Source organism: Bombina bombina, chromosome 1 (assembly GCF_027579735.1).
Source record: "Bombina bombina isolate aBomBom1 chromosome 1, aBomBom1.pri, whole genome shotgun sequence".
Classification (NCBI taxonomy): Eukaryota; Metazoa; Chordata; class Amphibia; order Anura; family Bombinatoridae; genus Bombina; species Bombina bombina.
This window is the reverse complement of record NC_069499.1, coordinates 600587019-600597025: the sequence shown is the minus strand read 5'-3', so window position 1 is coordinate 600597025 and position 10007 is coordinate 600587019. Positions and strand designations below refer to the sequence as shown.

At 37.1% G+C, this 10007-nt stretch overlaps 1 long non-coding RNA gene across 1 annotated transcript in view; it reads left to right on the top strand.

Annotated features, from left to right (window-relative positions):
• Nucleotides 1-585: 585 nt before the first annotated feature.
• Nucleotides 586-10007, top strand: part of LOC128638942 (uncharacterized) — a 51506-nt gene continuing 42084 nt past the window's right edge. The window contains exons 1-2 of the long non-coding RNA XR_008399133.1: nt 586-683; nt 6503-6614. This is a non-coding gene — a long non-coding RNA (uncharacterized LOC128638942). The remainder of the gene's footprint in view (nt 684-6502; nt 6615-10007) is intronic.

Genomic DNA, 10007 nt, shown 5'->3' with positions numbered 1-10007 from the left:
TGTCTAACAGGAACGTTATTTCACCAGCTAGACAGTGCAAGTAATATGTCCCCTGCTGCAGTGCTCAGTCACGGCCGCTATGTCCTTATATAAGGCGGTGCGGCCCATTTTACAGAGAGGCCCAGTTGGCCCCTGCTGAGCGGGCTCAAGGCCCCTTTTGCCCCTCGTTAAAGACGGTCCTGGATATATGAATTGCAAGGACTATTATGACCTTAGAGGAGAACGCTATATAAATATTTTCATGATAGTTCCTGAGAAATTCTTACTCAAACTATCTATGCCAGACATTACAGACAAGCACAAAACAGAAAATATTATAAATTTCATAATTTTTATCACAGCAGGTGCTTATGTGTTGAACCTCCATTAAGTGAGCACATAAACCTGATATATTTTCTCAATTTAAATTGTATTGAGGAATTCAACTCTGACATTTATGGAATTTTCACACTGTCACTGGCCTTCTTTTATCACCAATGTAACCATCCTGTGACTTGTGTCCTCTGCTGTTCCCAGGGTGTCCTTATTGTAAAGCTTTGTTTCCTCAGTTCAACTGTAAGACTTATAACGGCACTTTGGCTTCTGTCAGCTCAGAGACACAGAACCGTCAGATTACTGGACTAATCACTGTCGAGAGTTTGGGCACACCCCGCACATGGCTGGGAGCCCGGAGATTGACCTATGTAAGTAACACAGCAGAATGGATGTTGCACTTACTATACACTGTAACTGGTATCTTCCCTGTACATTTTATTGTATATTATTGTTAACATGTCAATATACATTTAAAGGGATGTTAAACATTGAATACATGTAAGACATAACGATGTATTCAAAACAAAGATTACACTTAGAATGATATGTAGATGTACATTTACAATTATATTAGTTGTTATAATATTGAAAATATTGTGTAAAAATAAGTGTAAAGATTTAATTTCTATAAAATAATGGGTGCCGCATGTTTAAACTAGTTTTCTACTTAGAAAAAGAGGAAAAGAGAGGCGCTATGTGTGTACCAGTATAAACGTATATGTAAGACAATAAGGCCCGCAACAGGGTACTCACATTCTGTAGAAGCACTCAGACAGTGCTATTAGGCGCGGACTGGGTACTGAACAGCAACCCAGCTTGCTGAAACAACCAGTATGTCTCCAGGGACAATCCGGATACCCCCTCCTGAGGCTGGAAAGGTAGATGGTCCAGGTGATGAACTCCTAGCTAGTCAGGTAGTGAGTGCAGGTGGCATCCAAGGTCTCCACAACAGGCGAGAGCAATCCCAATGTAGGAATTGCAGGTGGTGTGTTAAGTAGAATAGATCAGTAACAGTTCCAGGTTAAAATGTAGAAAAAGATAAATTTATTAAAACCAATTAAAAATACTGGAACAGAAGGGTAGGGCAAACAAGTCCCCCCTGTAAAATCATGCAACACGTTTCTCAGCTGTAGTGCTGTTTCATCAGGCATATATATCTTACTGATCATAACTCTACTATATATACACTTGCAAACACACCAAACAAACCAATTAAGCAATTAATCAGTGTATCAAACACCTGAAGTGCTCCAACAGGGGGGGGGGGGGGGGGAACCCTGGTAATTAACCCTTCATCTATAGCATATACTTCACATCTCTAAGTTGAAAAACTTTTTGTTAAAAAACTTTAATATATATATATATGTATATATACATACATACATACATCTGTCATATATGTTGAGTTAATATAACATGATTAAATAAAAAATGTATATATTTATGTATACACATACAAGATAATTTTTCATAATATGATAAGAATAATAAAAAAAAAAAAATGGTAAATAGATACCCCAAGAATGTATAAGAAATAAATGTCATAAAGCTGGGAAGATAATATGGATATACCGTAAATATATAAAAAACAAATGTCATAGGGGCTGTGAAGTTGATAAGGGCATAATGTGAAACACATCTAAAACAAAAAATGATCATAACAATATCCTATAAGGTTTACACAGACATAGGATTTTGTTTATTTGAGACTCGTGTACATAATGAGAAATTTAATTGTGCTTCACCGGATCAGACTAACCACAAAAAAATAATGACGATATAGTTACACTTACGTGCAATGATCATAAAGGATAGAAATGCACGTGATGTTGACGTTACTTACTAAACATTATAAATATAAATATAACTGATCGCTGTTTGTACTCAACCACGAGCTGATTCTTCACATAGAGCAGCTGCTCTATGTGAAGAATCAGCTCGTGATTGAGTACAAACAGCGATCAGTTATATTTATAATGTTTAGTAAGTAACGTCAACATCACGTGCATTTCTATCCTTTATGATCATTGCACGTAAGTGTAACTATATCGTCATTATTTTTTTGTGGTTAGTCTGATCCGGTGAAGCACAATTAAATTTCTCATTATGTACACGAGTCTCAAACTAACAAAATCCTATGTCTGTGTAAACCTTATAGGATATTGTTATGATAATTTTTTGTTTTAGATGTGAGGACAAACGATCGTTTCACATTAAGCCCTTATCAACTTCACAGCCCTATGACATTTGTTTTTTATATATTTACGGTATATCCATATTATCTTCACAGCTTGACATTTATTTCTTATACATTCTTGGGGTATCTATTTACCATTTTTTTATTTTTTTATTCTTATATTATGAAAAATTATCTTGTATGTGTATACATAAATATATACATTTTTTATTTAATCATGTTATATTAACTCAACATATATGACAGATGTATGTATGTATGTATATATATATATATATATATATATATTAAAGTTTTTTAACAAAAAGTTTTTCAACTTAGAGATGTGAAGTATATGCTATAGATGAAGGGTTAATTACCTGGGTTCCCTCCCCCTGTTGGAGCACTTCAGGTGTTTGTTACACTGATTAATTGCTTAATTTGTTTGTTTGGTGTGTTTGCAAGTGTATATATAGTAGAGTTATGATCAGTAAGATATATATGCCTGATGAAACAGCACTACAGCTGAGAAACGCGTTGCATGATTTTATAGGGGGGACTTGTATGTCCTACCCTTCTGTTCCAGTATTTTTAATTGGTTTTAATAAATTTATCTTTTTCTACATTTTAACCTGGAACTGTTACTGATCTATTCTACTTAACACACCACCTGCAATTCCTACATTGGGATTGCTCTCGCCTGTTGTGGAGACCTTGGATGCCACCTGCACTCACTACCTGACTTGCTAGGAGTTCATAACCTGGACCATCTACCTTTCCAGCCTCAGGAGGGGGTATCCGGATTGTCCCTGGAGACATGCTGGGTTGCTGTTCAGTACCCAGTCCGCGCCTAATAGCACTGTCTGAGTGCTTCTACAGAATGTGAGTACCCTGTTGCGGGCCTTATTGTCTTACATATACGTTTATACTGGTACACACATAGCGCCTCTCTTTTCCTCTTTTTCTTTGTACAGATGTCTACTATTGTTGATGTGAGGAGAGTGCTGCTGCCGTTCCAGATTCCTGGAATATACCCTGTGATTTCCATCTAGCTGGTTGTTTTTGGGACTTTCACTAACAAGTGACTCTATCTTTTGGCTACCATTACCCTCTGAGACTTTTCGCAATACGTTTGTTTTATACTATTATCATTATTTGTTTTTATTGTGTCCCAAATATTCTTTGTATGTTATGCTTTTTCTAGTCTTTGCCCTATTAAGCTATTTCTACCAAAATAACTAGTGCCTTTATAGTTTTCTTCTTATCTCTGTGCAAACAAAGCTGTGTGGAATCTCTTTTAGATTATCCTATGTTTCACACAGCCTTGTTTGGACAGTCTCTTTTATTTACAGAGAAGAGACAATGGCACTACTCAAATTATTGGTATATTTTGACGTTCCCCTACTCATTCATAGAGTAATGAGTATACTTTTATTTGGTATACTCCTTGTAATTTATCTGATAGGGGTAGGTGCTTGTACCTACATATAAGCTTTACAGAAAATCAGTAGAAAACTGACAAAAAGGGGTACAAATATAGCACTCTAAGAACGTATTGGTGTGATGCAGGGAAATAAGAAATTAAAATATAACTTTTACTAGATCACTTTAAAAACAGGGGATTTAACAAACATTTTAAAAGAAATTAGAATTTGGATCCACTACTGGTTAGCCAGATACTGTCACTACTGGCTAATAGAGACAAACACCCTCGTTAGGTATATGGAGAGTCTCTTTATGAATCAAATGACAAGGTCATCTCTTTGTATTTTACTCATATATAGGTGATATTGTTCCTTATATAGGGTGGGTTTCAATATTGGATATATATAAGGATAGTGGGGAAGAAAGTGTTTAGGGTGTACAGTAACCAATTATGATGGAAGGTTCGTATACAGTGTAAACTGTGAGTTGGTGAGTGCTTTACTGCCTACAATACTTGTAAAGAGAAAAATTTAATAAACTCTTTATTTTACCTGTTACTGCCACAATAAAAAGTAAAAAGTACTTGGTTTCTTATAGTATTGTTGTGGATATTCAGTTAATGAACTCAAATATTTGGAAACCTTTTTTGTACCATTTAATAAATATCTCTGGTAAGTATCTAAGTTGGTAAGAATGAGTACTGTACTACCCATAAAACTGAAAGGAGTGAGAGGTATAATACACTCCAAGTTTTTACCTATTAATACCGTACTAGATTGTTCTTCCTAAAGTATTATGATAGAGAGTCAATTAGTAAATTCTAATGTTTGGATACCTTTAGAAATCATTATCCACTAGTAAGTATCTGGGTCAGGGGAGATCAGACCTTTATATAGGAGTTGCTTTGTGGGTGCCACTAATATATTGAGTTAAAGTAAACCCAGCTATAGATATAAGAAGTCCAATAACCTTCTTATAGTTACCTATTAATACCGCAATAAATTTTACTAGGGTTACCTTTAATATAATTATGAAAGAGTCAGATAGTGAACTCTAATATGTGGTTACCTTTTAATACCGTTTGTTAAATATTGCTATTAGGTATCTAGTTTCTTGAATACTTTGCTGCCCACAATGCTATAAAGAGTAAAGGATTTAATATACTCCTTAGTTTTACCTATTAATACCGTGTGAAATTATACTAGGTTTACCTAAGGTATTGTTTGGATAGTCAGTTACTCCTTTCAGTTTTATGGGTAGTACAGTACTCATTCTTACCAACTTAGATACTTACCAGAGATATTTATTAAATGGTACAAAAAAGGTTTCCAAATATTTGAGTTCATTAACTGAATATCCACAACAATACTATAAGAAACCAAGTACTTTTTACTTTTTATTGTGGCAGTAACAGGTAAAATAAAGAGTTTATTAAATTTTTCTCTTTACAAGTATTGTAGGCAGTAAAGCACTCACCAACTCACAGTTTACACTGTATACGAACCTTCCATCATAATTGGTTACTGTACACCCTAAACACTTTCTTCCCCACTATCCTTATATATATCCAATATTGAAACCCACCCTATATAAGGAACAATATCACCTATATATGAGTAAAATACAAAGAGATGACCTTGTCATTTGATTCATAAAGAGACTGTCCATATACCTAACGAGGGTGTTTGTCTCTATTAGCCAGTAGTGACAGTATCTGGCTAACCAGTAGTGGATCCAAATTCTAATTTCTTTTAAAATGTTTGTTAAATCCCCTGTTTTTAAAGTGATCTAGTAAAAGTTATATTTTAATTTCTTATTTCCCTGCATCACACCAATACGTTCTTAGAGTGCTATATTTGTACCCCTTTTTGTCAGTTTTCTACTGATTTTCTGTACAGTCTCTTTTATTGCCTGTTTTATATATGTCACTTCAGTTGGGAAACAAAAAAGGGGCAACTTAAGTACAAATAGGCGGTGCCTGTTTCTTAATTGCAACGCAGTGAAATTAATTAAACCAACAATTCGATTCAGAGTTAAATTACAGGAAAGGGGAACAAAATAAATAATGAAAGTATATTGCAGTTTTTTAACTACACATAATTAATTTTTTTATATTGCAATCTCATCTCATCGGGCTCCATGTACGAAGCAGCAAAAGCTGCTCCAGAGCCCTTGCGGGGCAGGTTCGCATATGCAAGCCTGCTTCCCAGAATGTAAGAAGCAGTGGTCATTACACCGCTGCTTCTCAACCCTACGCCACCTTTGAGGGAAAAGAGCTTGCTCGCTCTCTGTGATTGACAGCCCCTTCAGTCGCGCGATTGGTCGCGCGAATGAAGCGGCGGGCATTACACATTCCGATGAGTGTGTAATGATGCATACGCTCAAGCTGATCAACAGATCCACTGTCTATGTGTAGCGAAGTCGGGCGGACAGCTTCGTGAGTTGAGAAGCTGTCCACCCGCCGGTTAGTACATGGAGCCCATACTGTTTAATATGCCTTTTTCAATAGTAGACCACCTTTTGTGTTAAATATTTTTCCCCCATATTATCTTTCACTCTGAGCCTGGAGATATGTCTGTGTTTCAGAAGGGAAACTTCCATTGGCTGGATCAAAGTGGGTTTTTTTACACACGATGGGCAAAAGGTGAACCTAACAATTTCTTTGGGTCTGAGGACTGCTTGGAAATTAACTACCCAGGTGAGTGCTGATCAGATGTGATTGTAAAGAGAGCACATCTGTTATACAGAGCAGTATGTGTGTATAGGCACCACTCTAAAGCTTGTGATCTAACAGCAATCTGACCTTGCAGGACTCATATTGAAATGCAAAAAATGTTACAGAAACCAAAAAAAATTGCTGTGGTGCTGTACATATAGGGCTTAATGAGCTAATGCTCTCCACTGTTAATGCTCCTTAAGTCCATTACGGGATGATTTAAAGGGACATTTTATATTATTAAAGGGACACTCAGGTTAAATTAAATTTACATAATTCAGATACAGCATGTAATTATAAACAACTTTCCAATTTACTTCCATTAAAAAAAATGTGCACAGTATTTTATATTTACACTTTTTGAGTCACCAGATCCTACTGAGCATGTGCAAGAATTCACAGACTATACGTATATGCATTTGTGATTGGCTGATTGCTATCACATGGTACAAGGGGAGTGGAAATATACATAACTTTGAAATTTGTTATAAAAAAATCTACTACTCATTTGAAGTTCAGACTAAGTGCTATTGCATTGTCTTGTTATCTTGCATTTGTTGATTAGGCAAATCTAATGTGTTGACTGATCCTTTGTTTATCTCGCTAAGGGGTGTAATCTGTATGCAATGGCTGGATACAAATACACACGAAAATGCTCAATACACTAACTCCTAGTTTTGTCGGTAAAGACCCGCGTACTAACGTTGCTTTTTTTCCCAACGCACCCTTAAGACAACACTGGTATTTAGAGTTGTCTGAAGGGCTGCATTAGGCTCCAAAAAGGGTGCGTTGAGCCGAATGTACCGCCACTTCAACCCTCAATACCAGCGTTGCTTACGGTAGCGGTAAGCTGGAAAAACGTGCTTGTGCACGATTCGCCCATAGGAAACAATGGGGCAGTTTGGGATGAAAAAAAACCTAACACCTGCAAAAAAGCAGCGTTAAGCTTCCAACGCAGCCCCATTGTTTCCTATGGGGAAACACTTTCTAAGTCTGCACCTAACACACTAACATTAACTTCAAGTCTAAACACCCCAAATCTTACACTTATTAACCCCTAATCTGCCGCCCCCGCTATCTCTGACCCCTACATTATATTATTAACCCCTAATCGGCCGCTCCGTACACCGCAGCAACCTACATTATACCTATGTACCCCTAATCTGCTGCCCCTAACACCGCCGACCCCTATATTATATTTATTAACCCCTAATCTGCCCCCCCCAACGGCCCCCTCTACCTTACCTACACTTATTAACCCCTAATCTGCCGACCGGACCTCTCCTCTACTCTAATAAAGTTATTAACCCCTAAACCGCTGCGCTCCCGTCTCGCAAACCCTATAATAAATAGTATTAACCCCTAATCTGCCCCCCCCCAACGTCGCCGCCACCTAACTTCAAGTATTAACCCCTAATCTGCCAACCGGACCTCGCCGCTACTCTATTAAATGTATTAACCCCTAAAGCTAAGTCTAACCCTAACCCTAACATCCCCCTAAATTAAATATAATTTTAATCTAACGAAATAAATTAAATCTTATTAACTAAAGTATTCCTATTTAAAACTAAATACTTACCTGTAAAATAAACCCTAATATAGCTACAATATAACGAATAATTATATTGTAGCTATTTTAGGATTTATATTTATTTTACAGGCAACTTTGTATTTATTTTAACTAGGTACAATAGCTATTAAATAGTTATTAACTATTTAATATCTACCTAGTTAAAATAATTACAAAATTACCTGTAAAATAAATCCTAAGATAAGTTACAATTAAACCTAACACTACACTATCAATAAATGAATTAAATAAATTACCTACAATTACATACAATTAAATAAACTAAACTAAATTACAAAAAATAAAAAAAGATTACAAGAATATTAGGCTAATTACACCTACTCTAAGCCCCCTAATAAAATAAAAAAGCCCCCCAAAATAATAAAGGTCCCTACCCTATTCTAAATTAAAGAGTAACCAGCTCTTTTACCAGCCCTTAAAAGGGCTTTTTGCGGGGCATGCCCCTAAGTAATCAGCTCTTTTGCCTGTAAAAAAAAATACAACCCCCCCAACATTACAACCCACCACCCACATACCCCTACTCTAACCCAAACTCCCCTTAAATAAACTTAACACTACCCCCTGAAGATCTCCCTACCTTGAGTCGTCTTCACCCAGCCGGGCACCAATGGACCAAAAGAGTACATCAGGAGAGGCAGAAGTCTTCATCCTATCCGGGCAGAAGAGGACATCCGGACCGGCAGACATCTTCATCCAAGCGGCATCTTCTATCTTCATCCATCTGGAGTGGCAGCGGAGCCATCTTCTTCCAGCTGACGAGGATCCATCCTCTTCAACCAATGCCTACTCGCCGAATGAAGGTTCCTTTAAATGACGTCATTCAAGATGGCGTCCCTCGAATTCCGATTGACTGATAGGATTCTATCAGCCAATCGGAATTAAGGTAGGAAAAATCTGATTGACTGATTAAATCAGCCAATCAGATTCAAGTTCAATCCGATTGGCTGATCCAATCAGCCAATCAGATTGAGCTCGCATTCTATTGGCTGTTCCGATCAGCCAATAGAATGCAAGCTCAATCTGATTGGCTGATTGGATCAGCCAATCAGATTTTTCCTACCTTAATTCCGATTGGCTGATAGAATCCTATCAGCCAATCGGAATTCGAGGGACGCCATCTTGGATGACGTCATTTAAAGGAACCTTCATTCGGTGAGTAGGCGTTGGTTGAAGAGGATGGATCCGCGTCAGCTGGAAGAAGATGGCTCCGCTCTGGATGGATGAAGATAGAAGATGCAGCTTGGATGAAGATGTCTGCCGGTCCGGATGTCCTCTTCTGCCCGGATAGGACGAAGACTTCTGCCGCTCTGGATGTCCTCTTTTGGTCCATCGGTGCCCGGCTGGGTGAAGACGACTCAAGGTAGGGAGATCTTCAGGGGGGTAGTGTTAGGTTTATTTAAGGGGGGTTTGGGTTAGAGTAGGGGTATGTGGGTGGTAGGTTTTAATGTTGGGGGGGTTGTATTTTTTTTTACCTGCAAAAGAGCTGATTACTTATTGGCATGCCCCGCAAAAAGCCCTTTTAAGGGCTGGTAAAAGAGCTGGTAACTTTTTAATTTAGAATAGGGTAGGGACCTTTATTATTTTGGGGGGCTTTTTTATTTTATTAGGGGGCTTAGAGTAGGTGTAATTAGCCTAATATTCTTGTAATCTTTTTTTATTTTTTGTAATTTAGTGTTTGTTTTTGTAATTTAGTTTAGTTTATTTAATTGTATGTACTTGTAGGTAATTTATTTAATTAATTTATTGATAGTGTAGTGTTAGGTTGTAACTTAGCTTAGGATTTA